Raw genomic sequence first — 12,406 nt, forward strand, 5'->3', positions numbered from 1 at the left:
CCGGCAACAAATCAATGGCACAGTCATAGGGGCGATGGGGAGGTAGTACCTCCGCAACTTTTTTGGAGAACACATCCGCAAAATCTGCATAACATCCTGGCAATCCTGGCAAACTTAGCTGCGAGAGCCTGACTGGAAGGCTCAAGCAACTCCTGAAACAATCACTACCCCAACTAAGAATCTCACCAGAGACCCAGTCAAATTGAGGGTTATGGGCCCTTAACCAGGGTAACCCCAAAACCAATGGGGCAAAAGAACAGACAGTCACATAGAAAGACAATTTTTCAGAGTGTGTGGCTCCAATAAACAAAGGAATTTGGCTGGTGCAGGAGGTAATTTTACCCTGGGACAATGGTTCCCCGTTTAACCCACAGATCTCAATCTCTGATGCCAAAGGTACTAAGGGAACAGAGTGTTCCAGGGCGAATTGACGGTCCATGAAAACCCCATCGGCCCCACTGTCAACAAAGGCCTCAGTCTTGACAGTTTGACCGAGGATCTCCAAAGTCACCAGAATGAGAAAAGTCTTTTTGGGAAATTCTGACTTCTGGCCTGACAGGATATTTCCCATCACCCTCAGGCCCTGAAGTTTTCCGGCTTTTCTGGGCATGATACTACAACATGACCTTTATTCCCACAGTACAAACACAAACCCTGCTGTCTCCTCCGCATCTTCTCACGCGAGGAGAGGCGGGTAGCCCCAATCTGCATAGGCTCCTCGGAATATTCCTCAGAGTCTGAGGTTCCCTTGGGAAAAAAGGAAACTGCGGTCTCCCTTTCAAGCCTACGCTCTCTCAGCCGTCTATCCACCCGGATGGATAACTGCATTAGCTGATCTAAGCTATCAGGCGAGGGATATTGTACCAGTTGGTCCTTTATCTGGTCAGAAAGGCCCCTTCGGTACTGGTTTCTCAGGGCTGGGTCATTCCATTGGGTATCATGAGCCAACCTCCGAAACTCCGTACTATAAACCTCAGCTGGCCGTCGCCCTTGCTTAAGGACCGTAATCTGAGCCTCGGCTGAAGCCATCTTGTCAGGGTCATCATACAAAATGCCCAGTGCCGTAAAAAAAGCATCAACACTTTTAAGCGACGGACAGTCAGGCTGCAACCCATATGCCCAGACCTGTGGGTCTCCTTGTAGCAAGGAAATCACCATGCCCACCCGCTGAATCTCCGACCCAGAAGACTGGGGCCTAAGCCTGAAATATAGCTTACAGCTCTCCTTGAAACAAAAGAACTGCGAGCGATCTCCAGAAAAACGATCCGGGAGATTTACTTTCGGCTCCTTAACCCCTAAACTTGCCGCTGCTGCTGCGGGAGCTCCGCTAGCGGCCTGCGGGGTGTTCATTTTAATGGACATCTCATTAAATTGTCGAGTCAGGACCTGCACCTGATCGACCACCTGTTGCAAAGTATTTTGAGGGGTATGCTCCATATTCCCACAAAATTTCAACAGGAGTAGGGCTGCTGAATATGTTACGCACACCAGTGCTAACAGGAGTATACCGGTGTATGAACAGAGAGGGATGCGAAACAAACGAACTCACAGACAGTATAACACAACATACACAGGATGTGATGGAATAACTAATAAACACAAAGTGAACGGAGAAGCCCAAAGGCTCAGGAATTGGGTGTCTCCCTAGTGTCAGGAATGCTCAGATGGAATAGAGCAGACAATGAAGCGAGATGTAGTGATTTAACATGTGGAGCACCCGAAATGATGTTGCTAAGAGCAACAGAAAAAACCCCAAAGGGTTACCAACGGGTGTGGGAATAAACTCCTTGGTCAGAGATAGAAATATAGACACAAGGAGAGTATCCACAATCCTAACCCCCACTTGCAGGGCACATGTTCAGCTTACTGCCACTAAACTGACACCTGGACGCCCTGCACAGTGAGGGAGGATTAAGCAAGCAGGTCTGAGAGTACAGCCGCAAACCTGCTGGGTTCACAGAATAGCAAAAGAACCCCAGCAGGTTAAACAACTGACTCCAGTCTTACTGCTAGGTCCGGATTGGCAGAATGAAGTACCGAATCCCAAGGCCTATTCGCAGTAAGCAACAAGTAAATACAAAGTCAAACAGTACTAGCTAACTCTCTGGAACTGACTAACAAACAAAGATTCAGCAGCATTTGCCTAGCCTGAGAGGATGGTTTATATAGCAGGTGCTGTCCACGCCCCACTCAGACCTCACAGACTGTGAGCACAAAACCAGCGCCGGATTCCCTGCCATGCACAGAGCCTGTAACCACCACACAGTAAAAACCTGGACCGGAGTATCAGCTGCGCTCAGGTTACTTCGCTAACACTTGCCTCCCGGTTGCCATGGCAACGTGGCAGCACAGAACAGGAGATCCTAACACCCTCTTCAAGGATCGCGGGGGTACTGTTACAATCCTGAGCACTCATGTTTTGTTATTGTTATAAATTACCTTTGCTTCAGTTTGTGGAACTACAGGTCACAGCTAGCTCCTGCATAGTTGTCTCCCAGTGCCTTTGCTCCTGCACTCAGCAACTGACTTCACAGGTGTCTGGATTCTGTAATTACAGCTCGTTACCTGAAAACTACTATTCAGCTTGTCAGCCTGCTCAGTCTGCACTGCAGCTGCATGTTATATCAATTACTGGGGGCCTGTCTGGTGCTCACAACTGATTGGTCCAGCCTGTTCTTTTAAGCCTCTCAATCCCAAGAGGCTTTGCCAGTTATAGCTACTCCATGTGGTGTTCTGCTCTCTGGTTCCTCTCTGGTCTCAGTTCATCTGTCCAGTGGGTATTGCCTTGTTCCAGTATTGAATTCCAGCTTCAACATCTTGCTGACGACTTTAGTCTGCTGACTGCCGTTACCCTGTCTGCATCCCAGTCCGTCTGTGTGCCGCTACCTCCTGTGTCACCCCTGGAGTGCCTGCTGCTGTTCCATCTCCACGGCCCCAGCGTACCATCTGGCCGTGTGCACCCTGCCACCTTCTCCAGTTCCTGTTTGTTCCTGTGTATCCCTGCTGTTTGTCATATACAACACCTCTACCGTAACTCTAGTCCAGTTCAGGTATCAAGTGACCCAGACAGGGGGCCGCGACCTGCACGTCGGTAGTCGCGAAGCCCATATCCCCTTGCGGGGTTCCCTGGTGAAAACCTTCCGGCGTATTAGACTCCGCGCCTCTGTTATGGGTAACGTCAACCACTTGGTACCTGATCCTGAATTCCGGATTCTGCACCAGTTCCTGACATTTTGTACTGTAATCTGAGCTATATGGCCCAGATCTGTGAGCTAAGAGTGTCCATGTGGTACCATGGCCGAGCGGTCTAAGGCCACTAAGCTGCTGATATAAAATATTGGTATGTTAAAAAGTTCATCATCTGCCCTAGATTTTAAAACAGTTTATCATAATTTCAAGAGTCTTCTCAAAATGTAAAAATAATATGTAAAATTATAAACTATAAGCTATGGAGCCAAGGTAGAATGTGGCTGAGCGGTCTAAAATGCTGAATTAAGGCCCCAGTCTGTTTGGAGGCATGGGTTCAAATTCCACTGCTGTCATATTTATTTTCAAGAGAAAACAACAGTCATTGATGTCAAAGTGTTTTTCTACACTAAACAGCAAGTCAATAATAAAAAATCCTTTCTAATTGATATTGTCTGCTAATTTTGTACCTTTTTTAATTTTTTGTATTCTAAACACTTTTAACATGACACTTCTTTTCAAGTATTGATTTAAAACTACACAGTTTTTTCCAGTAATCTCAACTATATGATCCAGAACTGTGAGCTTTCAGCCATATGGGTCCATGTGGTAGCATGGCCGAGCGGTCTATGGTGCTGGATTTAGGCTCCAGTCCCTCTGGACGCGTGGGTTCAAATCCCACTGCTGCCATAATGACTTTACTATGAAAACGTCAGTCAGTGATGGCAATGTGTTTTTCTCCACTAATAAGAAAATCAATAATAATAAAGTCCTTTCTCCTCAACATCTGATCAATATGATCCAGATGCATTAGCTAAAAATCAGCAGTGTCTAAGGTGCTGGATTAAGGTTCCAGATTCTTTGGAGGAATTGGTTCAAAATCTACTGCCGCCATAATTATTTTCCCTGAGAAAAAATAAGTGATTGATGTCAAAGTGTTTTTCTCTACTAAACAGCAAATCAATAATAAAAATATCCTTTCTCATTGATATTTTATGTCAATTTATGTACTTTTTTAACCTTCCAAAACGTTTTGTACATAATTTAAACACTTTTTGCATTACACTTCTTTTTAAATATTGATTTAAAAAAATGTTTTTACTGTAATCTGAGCTATATGACCCAGATCTGTGAGCTAAGAGTGTCCATGTGGTACCATGGCCGAGCTAAGGCCACTAAGTTGCTAAAGTTAAATATTGGAAGGTTGAAAAGTTCATCATCTGTCCTAGATTTTAAAACAGTTTATCACAATTTCAAGAGTCTTCTCAAACATTAAAAATAATATGTAAAATAATAAACTATGACCATTGGAGCCAAAATAGATATGTGGTATCATGGCCAAGCAGTCTAAGGCGCTGGATTAAGGCTCCAGTTTCTTTGGAGACGTGGGTTCAAATCCAGCTGCTGCCATAGTTCTTTTCAAGAGAAAATTATGTCATTGATGTCAAAGTATTTTACTCTATTAAACAGCAAATCAATAATTTAAAAATCCTTACTCATTAATATTGTTTACTAATTTTGTACCTTTTTTATCCTTCCTTAACTTTTTGTATTTTAAACACTTGTAACATGACACTTCTTTTCAAGTATTGATTTAAAACAACATATTTTTTTCCTGTAATCTCAACTATATGATCCAGAACTGTGAGCTTTCAGTCAGACAGGTCCACGTGGTAGCATGGCCGAGCAGCCTAAGGTGCTGGGTTTAGGCTCCAGTGTCTCTGGAGGCGTGGGTTCAAATCCCACCGCTGCCATAATGATTTTACTATGAAAACATCAGTCAGTTATGGCAAAATGTTTTTCTCCACTAATAAAAAAAACAATAATAATAAAGTCCTTTCTCCTCAATATCTGATTGATATGATACAGATGCATGAGCTAAAAATCAGCAGTGTCTAAGGTGCTGTACAGGTTGAGTCTCCCTTATCCAAAATGCTTGGGACCAGAGGTATTTTGGATATGGGATTTTTCCGTATTTTGGAATAATTGCATACCATAATGAGATATCATGGTGATGGGACCTAAATCTAAGCACAGAATGCATTTATGTCACATATACACCTTATACACACAGCAGGAAGGTCATTTTAGCCAATATTTTTTATAACTTTGTGCATTAAACAAAGTGTGTCTACATTCACACAATTCATTTATGTTTCATATACACCTTATACACACAGCCTGAAGGTCATTTAATACAATATTTTTAATAACTTTGTGTATTAAACAAAGTTTGTGTACATTGAGCCATCAAAAAACAAAGGCTTCACTATCTCACTCTCCCTCAAAAAAGTCCGTATTTCGGAATATTCCGTATTACGGAATATTTGGATATGGGATACTCAACCTGTATTAAGGTTCCAGTTTCTTTGGAGGCTTTGGATCAAAACCTACTGCTGCCATAATTATTTTTCCTAAGAAAAAATAAGTCATTGATGTCAAAGTGTTTTTCTCTACTAAACAGCAAATCAATAATAAAAAAATAATCCTTTCTCATTAATATTTTATGTCAATTTATGTACTTTTTTTAACCTTCCAAAACATATTGTACATAACTTAAACACTTTTGGTATGACACTTCTTTTATAGTATTTATTTAAAACAAAATGAAAATGTTTGTACTGTTATCTGAGCTATATGACCCAGACCTGTGAGCTAAGAGTGTCCATGTGGTACCATGGCTGAGCGGTCTAAGGCCACTAAGTTTCTAAAGTAAAATATTGGAAGGTTGAAAAGTTCATCATCTGTCTTGGATTTTAAAACAGTTTGTCATAATTTCAAGAGTCTTCTCAAACTTTAAAAATAATATGTAAAATAATAAACTATGACCTTTGGAGCCAAAATAGATATGTGGTAGCATGGCCGGGTGGTCTAAGGTGTTGGATTAAGGCTCCAGTCTCTTTGGAGGTGTGCGTTCAAATCCCTCTGCTGCCATAATTATTTTCAAGAGAAAATGACATTCATTGATGTCAAAGTATTTTACTCTACTAAACAGCAAATCAATAATAAAAAATCCTTACTCATTAATATTGTCTACTAATTTTGTACCTTTTTTATCCTTCCTTAACTTTTTGTATTTTAAACACTTGTAACATGACACTTCTTTTCAAGTAATGATTTAAAACAACACATTTTTTTCCTGTAATCTCAACTATATGATCCAGAACTCTGAGCTTTGAGTCAAAAGTATCCATGTGGTAGCAAAGGCGAGCGGTATAAGACACTGGATTTAGGTTCCAGTCTCTCTGGAGGTGTGGGTTAGAATCCCACTGCTTCCATAATGATTTTACTATGAAAGCATCAGTCAGTGATGGCAATGTGTTTTTCTCCACTAATAAGAAAAACAATAATAATAAAGTACTTTCTCCTCAATATCTGATTGATATGATCCAGATGCATGAGCTAAAAATCAGCAGTGTCTAAGGTGCTGGATTAAGGTTCCAGTTTCTTTGGAGGCTTTGGATCAAAACCTACTGCCGCCATAATTATTTTTCCTAAGAAAAAATAAGTAATTGATGTCAAAGTGTTTTTCTCTACTAAACATCAAATCAATAATAAGAAAATCCTTTCTCATTAATATTTTATGTCAATTTATGTACTTTTTTAACCTTCCAAAACATTTTGTACATAACTTAAACACTTTTGGCATGACACTTCTTTTTAAGTATTTATTTAAAACAAAATGAAAATGTTTGTACTGTAATCTGAGCTATATGGCCCAGATCTGTGAGCTAAGAGTGTCCATGTGGTACCATGGCCGATCGGTCTAAGGCCACTAAGCTGCTAAAATAAAATATTGGTAGGTTAAAAAATTCATCATCTGCCCTAGATCTTAAAACAGTTTATCATAATTTCAAGAGTCTTCTCAAAATGTAAAAATAATATGTAAAATTTTAAACTATGAGCTATGGAGTCAAGATAGAAATGTGGCTGAGCGGTCTAAGACGCTGCATTAAGGCTCCAGACTGTTTGAAGGCATGGGTTCAAATTCCACTGCTGTCATAATAATTTTCAAGAGAAAATGACTGTCATTGATGTCAGTGTTTTTCTCCACTAAACAGCAAGTCAATAATAAAAAATCCTTTCTAATTAATATTGTCTGCTAATTTTGTACCTTTTTTAAATTTTTGTATTTTAAACACTTTTAACATGACACTTCTTTTCAAGTATTGATTTAAAACTACAAATATTTTTCCTGTAATCTCAACTATATGATCCAGAACTGTGAGCTTTCAGTCAAAAAGGTCCATTTGGTAGCATTCGAGCGGTCTAATGCGCTGGAATTAGGCTCCAGTCTCTCTGGAGGCGTGGGCTCAAATCCAACTGCTGACATAATGCTTTTACTATGACAACATCAGTCAGTGATGGCAATGTGTTTTTCTCCACTAATAAGAAAATCAATAATAATAAAGTTCTTACTCCTCAACATCTGATCAATATGATCCAGATGCATTAGCTAAAAATCAGCAGTGTCTAAGGTGCTGGATTAAGGTTCCAGATTCTTTGGAGGAATTGGTACAAAACCTACTGCCGCCATAATTATTTTCCCTGAGAAAAAATAAGTGATTGATGTCAAAGTGTTTTTCTCTACTAAACAGCAAATCAATAATAAAAATGTCCTTTCTCATTGATATTTTATATTAAATTTATGTACTTTTTTAACCTTCCAAAACGTTTTGTACATAATTTAAATACTTTTTGCATTACACTTCTTTTTAAATATTGATTTAAAAAAATGTTTTTACTGTAATCTGAGCTATATGACCCAGATCTGTGAGCTAAGAGTGTCCATGTGGTACCATGGACGAGCAGTCTAAGGCCACTAAGTTGCTAAAGTAAAATATTGGAAGGTTGAAAAGTTCATCATCTGTCCTAGATTTTATAACAGTTTATCATAATTTCAAGAGTCTTCTCAAACTTTAAAAATAATATGTAAAATAATAAACTATGAGCTTTGGAGCCAAAATAGACATGTGGTAGCATGGCCGAGCTGTCTAAGGTGCTGGATTAAGGCTCCAGGGTTCAAATCCCACTGCAGCCATAACTATTTTCAAAAGAAAATGACATTCATTGATGTCAAAGTGTTTTACTCTACTAAACAGCAAATCAATAAAAAAAATCCTTACTCATTAAAATTGTCTACTAATTTTGTACCTTTTTTATCCTTCCTTAACTTTTTGTATTTTAAACACTTGTAACATGACACTTCTTTTCAAGTAATGATTTAAAACAACACATTTTTTTCCTGTAATCTCAACTATATGATCCAGAACTGTGAGCTTTCAGTCACACGGGTCCATGTGGTAGCATGACCGAGCGGTCTAAGGTGCTGGATTTAAGCTCCAGTCTCTCTGGAGGCGTTGGTTCAAATCCCACTGCTGCTATAATGATTTTACTATGACAACGTCAGTCAGTGATGGCAATGTGTTTTTATCCACTAATAAGAAAATCAATAATAATAAAGTCCTTACTCCTCAACATCTGATCAATATGATCCAGATGCATTAGCTAAAAATCAACAGTGTCTAAAGTGCTGGATTAAGGTTCCAGATTCTTTAGAGGAATTGGTACAAAATTTACTGCCGCCATAATTATTTTCCCTGAGAAAAAATAAGTGATTGATGTCAAAGTGTTTTTCTCTACTAAACAGCAAATCAATAATAAAAATTTCCTTTTTCATTGATATTTTATATTCAATTTATGTACTTTTTTAACCTTCCAAAACGTTTTGTACATAATTTAAACACTTTTTGCATTACACTTCTTTTTAAATATTGATTTAAAAAAATGTTTTACTGTAATCTGAGCTATATGACCCAGATCTGTGAGCTAAGAGTGTCCATGTGGTACCATGGACGAGCAGTCTAAGGCCACTAAGTTGCTAAAGTAAAATATTGGAAGGTTGAAAAGTTCATAATCTGCCCTAGATTGTAAAACAGTTTATCATAATTTCAATAGTCTTCTCAAAATGTAAAAATAATATGTAAAATTTTAAACTATGAGCTATGGAGTCAAGGTAGAAATGTGGCTGAGCGGTATAAGACGCTGTATTAAGGCTCCAGACTGTTTGAAGGCATGGTTTCATATTCCACTGCTGTCATAATAATTTTCAAGAGAAAACGACTGTCATTGATGTCAGTGTTTTTCTCCACTAAACAGCAAGTCAATAATAAAAAATCCTTTCTAATTAATATTGTCTGCTAATTTTGTACCTTTTTTAAATTTTTGTATTTTAAACACTTTTAACATGACACTTCTTTTCAAGTATTGATTTAAAACTACACATTTTTTTCCTGTAATCTCAACTATATGATCCAGAACTGTGAGCTTTCAGTCAGAAGGGTCCATTTGGTAGCATGGCCGAGCGGTCTAATGCGCTGGATTTAGGCTCCAGTCTCTCTGGAGGCGTGGGCTCAAATCCAACTGCTGCCATAATGATTTTACTATGACAACATCAGTCAGTGATGGCAATGTGTTTTTCTCCACTAATAAGAAAATCAATAATAATAAAGTCCTTACTCCTCAACATCTGATCAATATGATCCAGATGCATTAGCTAAAAATCAGCAGTGTCTAAGGTGCTGGATTAAGGTTCCAGATTCTTTGGAGGAATTGGTACAAAACCTACTGCCGCCATAATTATTTTCCCTGAAAAAAAATAAGTGATTGATGTCAAAGTGTTTTTCTCTACTAAACAGCAAATCAATAATAAAAATATCCTTTCTCATTGATATTTTATATTCAATTTATGTACTTTTTTAACCTTCCAAAACGTTTTGTACATAATTTAAATACTTTTTGCATTACACTTCTTTTTAAATATTGATTTAAAAAAATGTTTTTACTGTAATCTGAGCTATATGACCCAGATCTGTGAGCTAAGAGTGTCCATGTGGTACCATGGACAAGCAGTCTAAGGCCACTAAGTTGCTAAAGTAAAATATTGGAAGGTTGAAAAGTTCATCATCTGTCCTAGATTGTAAAACAGTTTATCATAATTTCAAGAGTCTTCTCAAACTTTAAAAATAATATGTAAAATAATAAACTAGAAGCTTTGGAGCCAAAATAGACATGTGGTAGCATGGCCGAGCTGTCTAAGGCGCTGGATTAAGGCTCCAGGGTTCAAATCCCACTGCAGCCATAACTATTTTCAAAAGAAAATGACATTCATTGATGTCAAAGTGTTTTACTCTACTAAACAGCAAATCAATAAAAAAAATCCTTACTCATTAAAATTGTCTACTAATTTTGTACCTTTTTTATCCTTCCTTAACTTTTTGTATTTTAAACACTTGTAACATGACACTTCTTTTCAAGTAATGATTTAAAACAACACATTTTTTTCCTGTAATCTCAACTATATGATCCAGAACTCTGAGCTTTGAGTCAAAAGTATCCATGTGGTAGCAAAGGCGAGCGGTATAAGACACTGGATTTAGGTTCCAGTCTCTCTGGAGGTGTGGGTTAGAATCCCACTGCTTCCATAATGATTTTACTATGAAAGCATCAGTCAGTGATGGCAATGTGTTTTTCTCCACTAATAAGAAAAACAATAATAATAAAGTACTTTCTCCTCAATATCTGATTGATATGATCCAGATGCATGAGCTAAAAATCAGCAGTGTCTAAGGTGCTGGATTAAGGTTCCAGTTTCTTTGGAGGCTTTGGATCAAAACCTACTGCCGCCATAATTATTTTTCCTAAGAAAAAATAAGTAATTGATGTCAAAGTGTTTTTCTCTACTAAACATCAAATCAATAATAAGAAAATCCTTTCTCATTAATATTTTATGTCAATTTATGTACTTTTTTAACCTTCCAAAACATTTTGTACATAACTTAAACACTTTTGGCATGACACTTCTTTTTAAGTATTTATTTAAAACAAAATGAAAATGTTTGTACTGTAATCTGAGCTATATGGCCCAGATCTGTGAGCTAAGAGTGTCCATGTGGTACCATGGCCGATCGGTCTAAGGCCACTAAGCTGCTAAAATAAAATATTGGTAGGTTAAAAAATTCATCATCTGCCCTAGATCTTAAAACAGTTTATCATAATTTCAAGAGTCTTCTCAAAATGTAAAAATAATATGTAAAATTTTAAACTATGAGCTATGGAGTCAAGATAGAAATGTGGCTGAGCGGTCTAAGACGCTGCATTAAGGCTCCAGACTGTTTGAAGGCATGGGTTCAAATTCCACTGCTGTCATAATAATTTTCAAGAGAAAATGACTGTCATTGATGTCAGTGTTTTTCTCCACTAAACAGCAAGTCAATAATAAAAAATCCTTTCTAATTAATATTGTCTGCTAATTTTGTACCTTTTTTAAATTTTTGTATTTTAAACACTTTTAACATGACACTTCTTTTCAAGTATTGATTTAAAACTACAAATATTTTTCCTGTAATCTCAACTATATGATCCAGAACTGTGAGCTTTCAGTCAAAAAGGTCCATTTGGTAGCATGGCCGAGCGGTCTAATGCGCTGGAATTAGGCTCCAGTCTCTCTGGAGGCGTGGGCTCAAATCCAACTGCTGACATAATGCTTTTACTATGACAACATCAGTCAGTGATGGCAATGTGTTTTTCTCCACTAATAAGAAAATCAATAATAATAAAGTTCTTACTCCTCAACATCTGATCAATATGATCCAGATGCATTAGCTAAAAATCAGCAGTGTCTAAGGTGCTGGATTAAGGTTCCAGATTCTTTGGAGGAATTGGTACAAAACCTACTGCCGCCATAATTATTTTCCCTGAGAAAAAATAAGTGATTGATGTCAAAGTGTTTTTCTCTACTAAACAGCAAATCAATAATAAAAATGTCCTTTCTCATTGATATTTTATATTAAATTTATGTACTTTTTTAACCTTCCAAAACGTTTTGTACATAATTTAAATACTTTTTGCATTACACTTCTTTTTAAATATTGATTTAAAAAAATGTTTTTACTGTAATCTGAGCTATATGACCCAGATCTGTGAGCTAAGAGTGTCCATGTGGTACCATGGACGAGCAGTCTAAGGCCACTAAGTTGCTAAAGTAAAATATTGGAAGGTTGAAAAGTTCATCATCTGTCCTAGATTTTATAACAGTTTATCATAATTTCAAGAGTCTTCTCAAACTTTAAAAATAATATGTAAAATAATAAACTATGAGCTTTGGAGCCAAAATAGACATGTGGTAGCATGGCCGAGCTGTCTAAGGCGCTGGATTAAG

The 12,406-nt window shown here is 37.6% G+C and overlaps 2 non-coding genes across 2 annotated transcripts; both read left to right on the forward strand.

Annotated features, from left to right (window-relative positions):
- The first annotated feature begins 3,794 nt into the window (after positions 1 to 3,794).
- On the forward strand, positions 3,795 to 3,876 carry TRNAL-UAG (transfer RNA leucine (anticodon UAG)). Its single transcript has one exon. It is a non-coding gene; the product is annotated as a tRNA-Leu (tRNA).
- A 4,612-nt stretch (positions 3,877 to 8,488) lies between these two features.
- TRNAL-UAA (transfer RNA leucine (anticodon UAA)) lies at positions 8,489 to 8,570 on the forward strand. Its single transcript has one exon. It is a non-coding gene; the product is annotated as a tRNA-Leu (tRNA).
- The last annotated feature ends 3,836 nt before the right edge of the window (positions 8,571 to 12,406 follow it).

The sequence above is a fragment of the Pseudophryne corroboree genome, chromosome 3 (genome assembly GCF_028390025.1).
Source record: "Pseudophryne corroboree isolate aPseCor3 chromosome 3, aPseCor3.hap2, whole genome shotgun sequence".
In the NCBI taxonomy this organism is placed as follows: Eukaryota; Metazoa; Chordata; class Amphibia; order Anura; family Myobatrachidae; genus Pseudophryne; species Pseudophryne corroboree.